We start from the raw sequence: 8,890 nt of genomic DNA on the forward strand, positions 1-8,890 counted from the left end.
GTAAATTTGTTAGTTTTCCCTCTGAAGATTGTTTTCAGTACACCTTTACTTCCTGCTGCCATTTTGTACTTTTTGTATTTTGACTTCTATTGGATTTAAAAGGAAAGCAAACAGAAACCTCAATCATTTATAAGAGCAAATGAATTTTTCAAATGTGATAATTTTTGATTTTAATGACTAGGCCAAGTACTGAATAAAAACTATCAGAACAGTTAACTACATAACATATGTAGTCACTGTTTTTTTTTAAACAAAATATTTTATTGTACATGTTAATCCTCAGATATTTAAAATTAGAATTCAAGGATCTTGACAACTGCTATTCAGAACATTTATGAGATTGCATTACTATCTTTGTTTTTTTTTTTTTTTTTTTTTTTTTTTAGTTTTTGATGAAAATAAGGGAGAAAAATCTATTTTAGCTTTCACTAGTAAATCTCAAAAAGGGTCCAGAAATGAGATTAAATTTATTAAAGTAGTCCTAAAAAATAAAAGAATAAAAAAATGTGGAACACTTCACGAATTTGCATGTCAACCTTGCGCAGGGTCCATGCTAATCTTCTCTGTATCATTCCAATCTTAGAATGTGTGCTGCCAAAGTGAGTACTCACTCTGTTTTTAAGAAGATGATTTAGTATATAAATACAGACCTTCAAAATAGCATGATTAGAAGAAACGTCACACATAGGGGTCAGGGCTGGAGGTGAGATTAGGAAAGAATACAGGTGCCCAGTTGTAGAAGTCAGTATTCTATAGAGAAACAGAAACAATACTGTGTGTGTGTGTGTAAGGCATTACATTATATAGTCTGTCAAGGCCAAACTTTTCACTATGCCTCAGCAAGCTGGAGACCCAGTGATGAGCTACATATAGTTCAATCCTGTCTATTTGCTACAGAATTCCTCTTGTGAAGAAGAGGTCAAACTTTTGTTCTACCCAGGCCTTCAACTGATTGGACAAGGTTCAACCACATTATAGAAGTAATTTTCCTTCCTTAAAGTTCATTGATTTAAATATAAACCCTATGCAAAATACTTTCACAAATATATCAAAAATAACATTGGTCCATGTATCTGGAAACTGTGGCCCACTTAACCTGATGAATAAAATTGACCATCACACTGGAAGACAATATTAATATGAACAATTGTGCTTTAAGAATAATTGCCTGGATTTTGCAAAGACAGAGATTCTAAGATTTGCATTTTAGAAAAGCCTTCTTGGTAACAAAAATGAAGGACAGGATACAGAAGGATATCTTGAAATTAAATAAAATATAATGGCATTAATCAAAAGAGAACATAACAAATAAACTGAAGTAGGATTGATTTGTGGAGGCAGGGGGCAAATGAAGAGGTATGAAAGGAGTGAGTGATTTAGCATATTTATAGAAAAATGGGGAATAAGTGAAAGAAGCAACTGGGAAGAATTTGATATGTATTGAGTAACTGGAGTTAAAGTTGTTCTCAAAAAGTTAAGTAAAGGAAGGAGGTTTTATGACACATTCTGAGCTCATTGTCACTTATATTTAAACCTCAGCAAATTTTGTACATGATCTAATTTAAGAGAAAGATGAAAAGTAAATTTGACTAGGGGCAAGCCAAGTGGTTGGGTACAATACCTAGAAATAAAAAGTAATCATGAAAAAATTGGCCACTTATAATATGTAGACAATTTATATTCCTCTCAAAGATTAAAATTAACTAATTAGAGCAATTTTCACCCATTCTTCCTGAACTGAAAGGGTCTTTGTTCTGATCTTCCAAAAGATAATACAGTCTAGCCTTTATAGCTGTCTAAAATATAGTGGAGGGTTATTTTTAGTCAACACATTAGACACATTGCTGTAGTCTGCATTTCTCATCAAAGAATATGAATAGGCAGTAAATGCAAAGTACAAAAACTGCCATGAAAAAGAAGATTAATAAGGAAGGGTTGTCATTTACTTTCAAATCCACATGGCTCATTTTAGATGGAGCTCCAAAGTATTGGCTTCACAGTATTTGAATCAGACAAGGGAGTACATATTCTTATGCTACCCTTTAAAAAAACTTTTCTATTTGGTTATACATTATATTTTATTCTAATATTGTTACTTCATAAAAACCTATAAATACTAAGCATAATAAGCATTTACAATGAACTCATTCTGAATTCTGTATTTTGGAAGGCAATTTAAAATTACTTTTAACAGTATCAGCTTGTGAAAAACTAAAACATGATGTCATATCAAGATTATGTGATTTTTTAAAATTAAATTTGGAAAATTTCTGAACTTTAGTCCTCTACCACAGTGACTATGAGCAACAAAGACCTGGGACATTGGAAGAAAGTTTGGTTATTGAAGTAACTTGGTTTAAAGAAAAAAAAAATCTGTTTAATTTTAAAATTCAATACTTAGAGAATATTAGATCAATACTGTTTGTTTTCAAATGATCACATGTGATCTTCTAAATTGCAATGGCCAAGAAGGAAGCTCCTCTGAAAGACTAGGTGGCTACTCCCTTTAAAACTCATGATATCTGTTTGTTTGAGCCTCACACTAATTGCTTCCTTGCTTTGTTCTCTGCCCAGAGAAACCTTAGCAAAGTTTTGCATTGTTTTTATGAAAAAAGAACCATGCTATTATTTCCACTGCACCACAGATTTATGTATTACACATCACCCACTTATCATTTGATTGATAATGAGCCTGCATGATGACAGTAAGCCTGCATGACTGACAGCAAGGAGCCTGCATACTGTCCTGGATTCCCAGTGACTTTGGAGAGGCCAATTTGTAATCTATGTTTGTGGTTAGGGGAGAACACTCCAAGTGAAGCTGGAGGACCCAGAGGATAAATTCTTCCTTACTCCCCTCAGACTGATCATTCTGAAATGCAGTTCAGATTGCTCCCATTAAGTCTTATCCTGGTCAGAACAAACAGTTCTGCTTACTCTAAATCTTTAGTGGGTCAGTAATACTTCCAGCAGTGCTTTCTCCCTTCCTTTCCTACATCTCTCCCTTTCTGGGTTCATGCAGGGCTTTAACACATAAGCTTTGCTTCAGGTTCTGTTTACCTAGGGAACCCTGACAAGGATCAAGAGATGATCAAGTTTAAGTACCCTGGGTGCAGTATTCGCTTCTGATATTACATACATATGTGCTTAGGTCTCTCTGTTCAGCTTCTGAATTGAAAATTACTGCTCCAGCTATAAGGCTTGGAAGGCTAAAATCCAAACTGAATCTTTTAGAATGTCAGATTTCAAAATCCCTTGGAATAATAGCTTCCCCAAGATCATGTAAAATTTAGGCTATTGATTCAGTTAGAAGGAGAGAATAGAATGTGTGTCTAGAAAGGACTGAAAGATTCACAGGGAGACCTTGGTCTAGGGAAGCCCTCCTTCCTTTTAACACCCCTTAGTGATTTCACAAATGGGACTCAACAGGGTTTCTTTGCAAAGGGAAGATAGATTGTAAGATTCTTTGTGACTCATTTGAATATTCATCAGAACTCTCCCATGCACTATTCCGTAGAATCACTGTGTGCACTTCAGTTGAAATAAAACCCTTCTCTAAATGAGAGCTCAGTGAAGGTGACAGAAATGAGAATTGAGTCATGGAAAGGGAAATAAGACAATTGGCTATTCAAGCTGAGATATTTTCAAGAGTATGAGAAGATAACCAAAATAATTCAAGTTACATCATCTCTGAATGACATTTGTTCATTGAAATTTTGTTTATATTATTGGGTGGATAGCAGAGAATTGCTCAAAAATTACCTTAAAAATAAAATTTCTTCCTGTAAACAATACATATACACATACCAAGACATACACTCTCTTATTAAAATGATATTAAATACTTCTTTATGTCAAGTAAGTGAATACTGAAAATAGTATTTTGGCTTTTGCTCCTAGTAATATAAAATTCAATACCTGTGAATGACTTTAATAATATAACATTGTAGTTATGAGTTCTAAAGATCATTTTTGATAAGTTATTATTTAAATGTATTCATAAAATACCAATGATTCTTTTGAAAGAGGCATTACATTATAGTAGATAAATTTGAAATTTCATAAATTATTCTAAATATTCTGTATAATTTTTAACCAAGAAATGCTCATTTTACAAGTGCAGAAGTAGACAAATACATGGCAAAATTACTAAATGTAAAATATTTTCTACTCTTTCTTTTTTTTTCTCATTAAAATGTGTAGATATATCAACCTGAGTATTTTTTATAGATACTGTCCTTTTGTCTTTGCACAGAGAATTTTATTTAGCAAATCTGAAAGCATTGCCTAATTTAGATTCAGCAAACTTATAGGCTTTCTCCATCTCATTCCAATCTGTTACAGAATATATATTTGTCCTATTAAAAATAAGAGTTCTTTCAAAAAAGTCCTCTCACAAGAAGATATATCACAAAGCCAATTATAGAACTTCAATATAAATCCTTTACACAGTTTGAACTCTCATTATGTAATTTATCCAGATCTTCCCTTGCTTTTCTAAGGCATAATTTTTCAGTCTTCCTGTTTGCAATCTTTATTTCCAAAAGTGGGCATTACTAAAAGTTTTGAAAGTCAGTATTTGGAGGGTTCAACTTTATTTTCTAATTTGATTACAAATATCTAAATGGTGACTTTAAAATGATGAACATGAAGAGATTTGTCTAGAAAAAAAAGCTTAATAATGTTATACAAACCTTAGGTCAATGTGCAGAGTATCCTTCACACTATCAAACTTATCTAAAATTTTATATTACAAGAAGATTTCTTCTTGTTTTATATCAGTTATTACCTTCATCACAAAAGTGTTGTGATTCAGTTAGTTTCACCATTTATGCATGCATATATAATTGCATGTAATTTTGTTTGTAGCATCATCAATTTCTAGTAACTTTCCACTCTGTTTTCTAATTCAGTGGAGGTGATCTCTACATCAAAATTTAAACTATTAAATTTTAGTTTTGTGCTGTAAATTCAGTAACACTTTTATTTTAATACTCTATTGGATTTACAACATATTTTTCAAAATGTTAGAGACTTTTATCATCAACTTATATGAATCTTCTATATCTACATTGATTCCATGAATTTTCTTTTTATTCTACTTGATACAACTTAGTTCCCAATGGAGGCATTTGGTGACCATACCTAGTATCATTTCTAATTTTTAAATAATTCTCTTGTTCTTAAAAAAAATCAGTATATTAATTTTATACATGCATAATAAAGTCTTTTAATTTAAAAAATGAATGGCTTCAAAGAAATAGAAAAATAATATTAAAGTTCATATGGAACTACAAGATGCCCCCAGTTCTCAAAGCAAAACTCAAGGCCTCAGAGTACCTGACTTCAAAGCTTACTAGAAACCTCTGTTAACTAAAGGACATGATACTGACAGAAAATCAGACACATAAACCACTGAAACAGATTAGAGAATTCAGAAGTAAGCATGCTTATTTACAGTTGACTGAGTTTTAACAAAGTTGCCAAGAACATATGCTGGGGAAAAGAACAGCCTCTTTAATAAATGGTACTAAGAAAATTAAAATTTTATTCTACCTGTAGTGAAATGAACCTTCCCTCTCTGACCACACACAAAAATCAAGTTACATGCATCAACACTTAAGTGCAGGATTGGAACTATGAAACCATGTAGGAGAAAACAGGGAGTATTCTTATAAGGATGTTGGTATGAACAAAGATTTTTTTAGGGTAATACCCAAAAATAATAGAAAAGAAAAGCAAAAATGAATTAGTGGGAATATTTACCAATGAATAAGTATTGATCAATAAATATATATTTACTTATTTAGTCTATATGTCAAACCATAAATCTTCTGCACAGCAAAGGAAACAATTGAGAGAGTAAAAAATTTACAAAATAGCAAAGAATATTTTCAAATTATTTATCTGACAAAAGATTACTATCCAGAGTACATAAGGACTCAAACATTGCAACACAATAACTATACTAATCTAGTGGGGGTAAATGGTAAATTGTTTCGATAGATATTTCTCAAAAGAAAATATACAAATGACTGAGTATATGAAAATATGCCGAATATTATTAATCATGAGAGAAATACAAATCAAAGCTACAATATCATCTCATTACAATATTTACTACAAAAAAGATTGACAGGTGTTCGTGAGTGTACAAGAAGGGAAATTCACATACTGTTAAACTGTTCATAGGAGTACAAATTAGTATAGCCATTAGTATAGTAGAACCACATTATGGAGGTCCTTCAAAAAACCCCCCAAAAGAACTATTTTACCCATCTACCTCACTCCTGGGTAGGTATCCAAAGAAAAGAAATCATATATCTGAGAGATATTAATGATGTTTATTTCAGTGCTGTTCATAATTGCCAAGATATGGAATTGACCTAAATGTGCATTACTGGATGAAAGAAAGAAAATGTGGTATGTTTGTGGTTCTGAATACTATTCAACTATGAAAAATGACTGAAATCCTGTCCTTTACAATGATCAATGGGCCTGGGAGACGTTGACACATTACCACTTGTTCCTATTCTTATATAGAAGACCAAAAATTAGTTGTTTTCATAAAACCAGAGAATTGTAATTATTAGAGTATGAAAAGGGTAGGGGGAAAGGGTTGAATAAAATGTATAAAAATGCCATTAGACAGGAGGATTAAGTTCTAGCACTCTATAGCTGTAGGGTGACTACATCAAGAAATAATTTATTTTGTATTGCAAAGTTAGTAGCAGAGAGAAATTTTGAATGTTCCTTACACAAATAAATGATACATTTTTGAGGAGACATATATGCCAATTGTCCCAATTTGATCATTGTCCATTGTACAAATATGTAAAAATATCGTATTTTATCCTACAAATATTTACTATGCTTTTAGTTAAAATTATTTTACCTAGTATATAAAAACAAAAATTTTGCATATTGTTAGGGATACGTGCATGCATTATATAATGTTTAAATCTGGATAAACCTATGTATCTGCTCAAACCCCTATGATTTCTTTAACATGAAAACATTCAAAATTTTTTCTTGCAGCTTTTTGAGATACGCATTGTTCTTACCTATTCTTACCTTTATTGTGCAATAGTACGCCAGAGCTTTTTGTTTCTAACTAACTTAGTACCTGCTATGACATGTTTTTTTAAGAATTTTCTAAAATGAATGAATTTTTTAGAAAAGTCTTCACTAACACATATGTCCCCTGTAGTATATAAATGCAGTTTTAGCAATGATGTGTGTGTAAGCACTTTTTTGGGAATAATTTTTTTTCTTTAGTTTTTCTCTTTCTTTTCCATTTATTTTTGTCCAATGAATTGACCTATTCAGATTTTTAATAGACTTTTGAACCAAATTTGTTAAATTTATCATATACGTGAGATTTAATCAAACATTAAGTTGTTCGTTTTTTTCCCTCATAAATAACTTATTCTTCCTAGACTTTGTAAATATACTGGGATAAACATTTTCAAATAGAATATAATTTTTTGAATTTCCAAATCTGAAGTTACCTTCCTTTTCTCTTTCATGACACAGTCAATGTGCTGTCACCTTTTCTCCCTCCTCACCCATTCTCCTGTCTCCTTTCCTTCCTTCTCTCTTCCTCACTCTTTCATTCTTTCTTTTGTATCTCTGTCTCTCTCTCAGCACATTTACTGAATCTATTATATCCTTACAATCATTTTTTAATTTTTTTCTTTTTTTAATTAATTATATATAATAATGGAATGCATTTATGCACTTTTGATACATCGTATATAGATGGGATATAATTTCTCATTTTTATGATCATTAAGGATAGAAGAAGCCTGAATAAAGATTACTACTTAATTTTAAAATTCATAAATATTTGTATTTGTGAAAATAATATTAGATTTTCATTTAGAATATAGTTGATTATTATACTACCTAAGTAGTTGATTATTATAGCTTTCTAAATAGTTGGTTATTTTCTAGCTATTTGTGCTGAATACTTATTATACTTTTGAGTTTTATCAAATGTATCCTGAATAACAAACACATTTTATATATCAGGCTTTCATGTTAAGTACAAGTTTTCAAGTACATGCTGATGCATTTTTTTGCAGATTCACATTTTTTATTGTCATATGCTTAAATGACATGACTATAACCTTTTGGATAATATGATATGCAAGGTCGATGAGAAATAGAAAAATAAAAGTTCTTAATGTTTCATTCAGTTTCCATCTTTAAGCCTATTGCTATCAAAATATTTTATTTTTGTATACAAATGTTTGAGAATAAATAATTGCATATTTACTTTACAATAAATGGTAAATCCAGTATAGCAAGATTATCCATACTACTTTTACAAATTGCACAGCAATACAACTAACAGACTCTTCTCAACTAACACAAATATTTTTTTTTAAATATTCCTGTTATTTTTTGCCATTCTTCTTGTTGCCTGATGGAGGACTTGCGACTAAGTCAGGGATCCATGACCATGTGAATATATAATAGGGTCAAATCAATATGAAGTAAGTCTAAAAGAGAGGTCTTCCCTGATTATTCTAGACATAATTTATTTAATCAATGACACCTTCACACTATCCTTGAAGAGGAGGGGTTAATTATTCCACTTCTGCAAAATTGTTATTTCCAGGAACTTTCAAATTTAGCATTCTCTTAGCAAAGAGCAGTAGACAAAACCATAATACAGGTTGGTATAATTAATGTCAATAGCCTATTAATAGTCTTAATATTTAACTAAATATGCAACTTAAACTTTTTGCTATTATGTTCATTTACTTAGATTATAAAATATTTAATAACATTAGTTTTTTAAAATCTATAATTAAAGTATTAGGAGACCAGGATGATAGGTGTAAGCAATGATTGTACTGAGACACCCAGACTATATAGTCAT

The 8,890-nt window shown here is 30.9% G+C and overlaps 1 non-coding gene across 1 annotated transcript; it reads right to left on the minus strand.

Moving 5' to 3' along the window:
- Nucleotides 1-500: 500 nt before the first annotated feature.
- Nucleotides 501-607, minus strand: LOC143409087 (U6 spliceosomal RNA). The gene has a single exon (XR_013092598.1). It is a non-coding gene; the product is annotated as a U6 spliceosomal RNA (small nuclear RNA).
- Between the last annotated feature and the right edge of the window lie 8,283 nt (nucleotides 608-8,890).

This window comes from Callospermophilus lateralis, chromosome 10 (assembly GCF_048772815.1).
Source record: "Callospermophilus lateralis isolate mCalLat2 chromosome 10, mCalLat2.hap1, whole genome shotgun sequence".
In the NCBI taxonomy this organism is placed as follows: Eukaryota; Metazoa; Chordata; class Mammalia; order Rodentia; family Sciuridae; genus Callospermophilus; species Callospermophilus lateralis.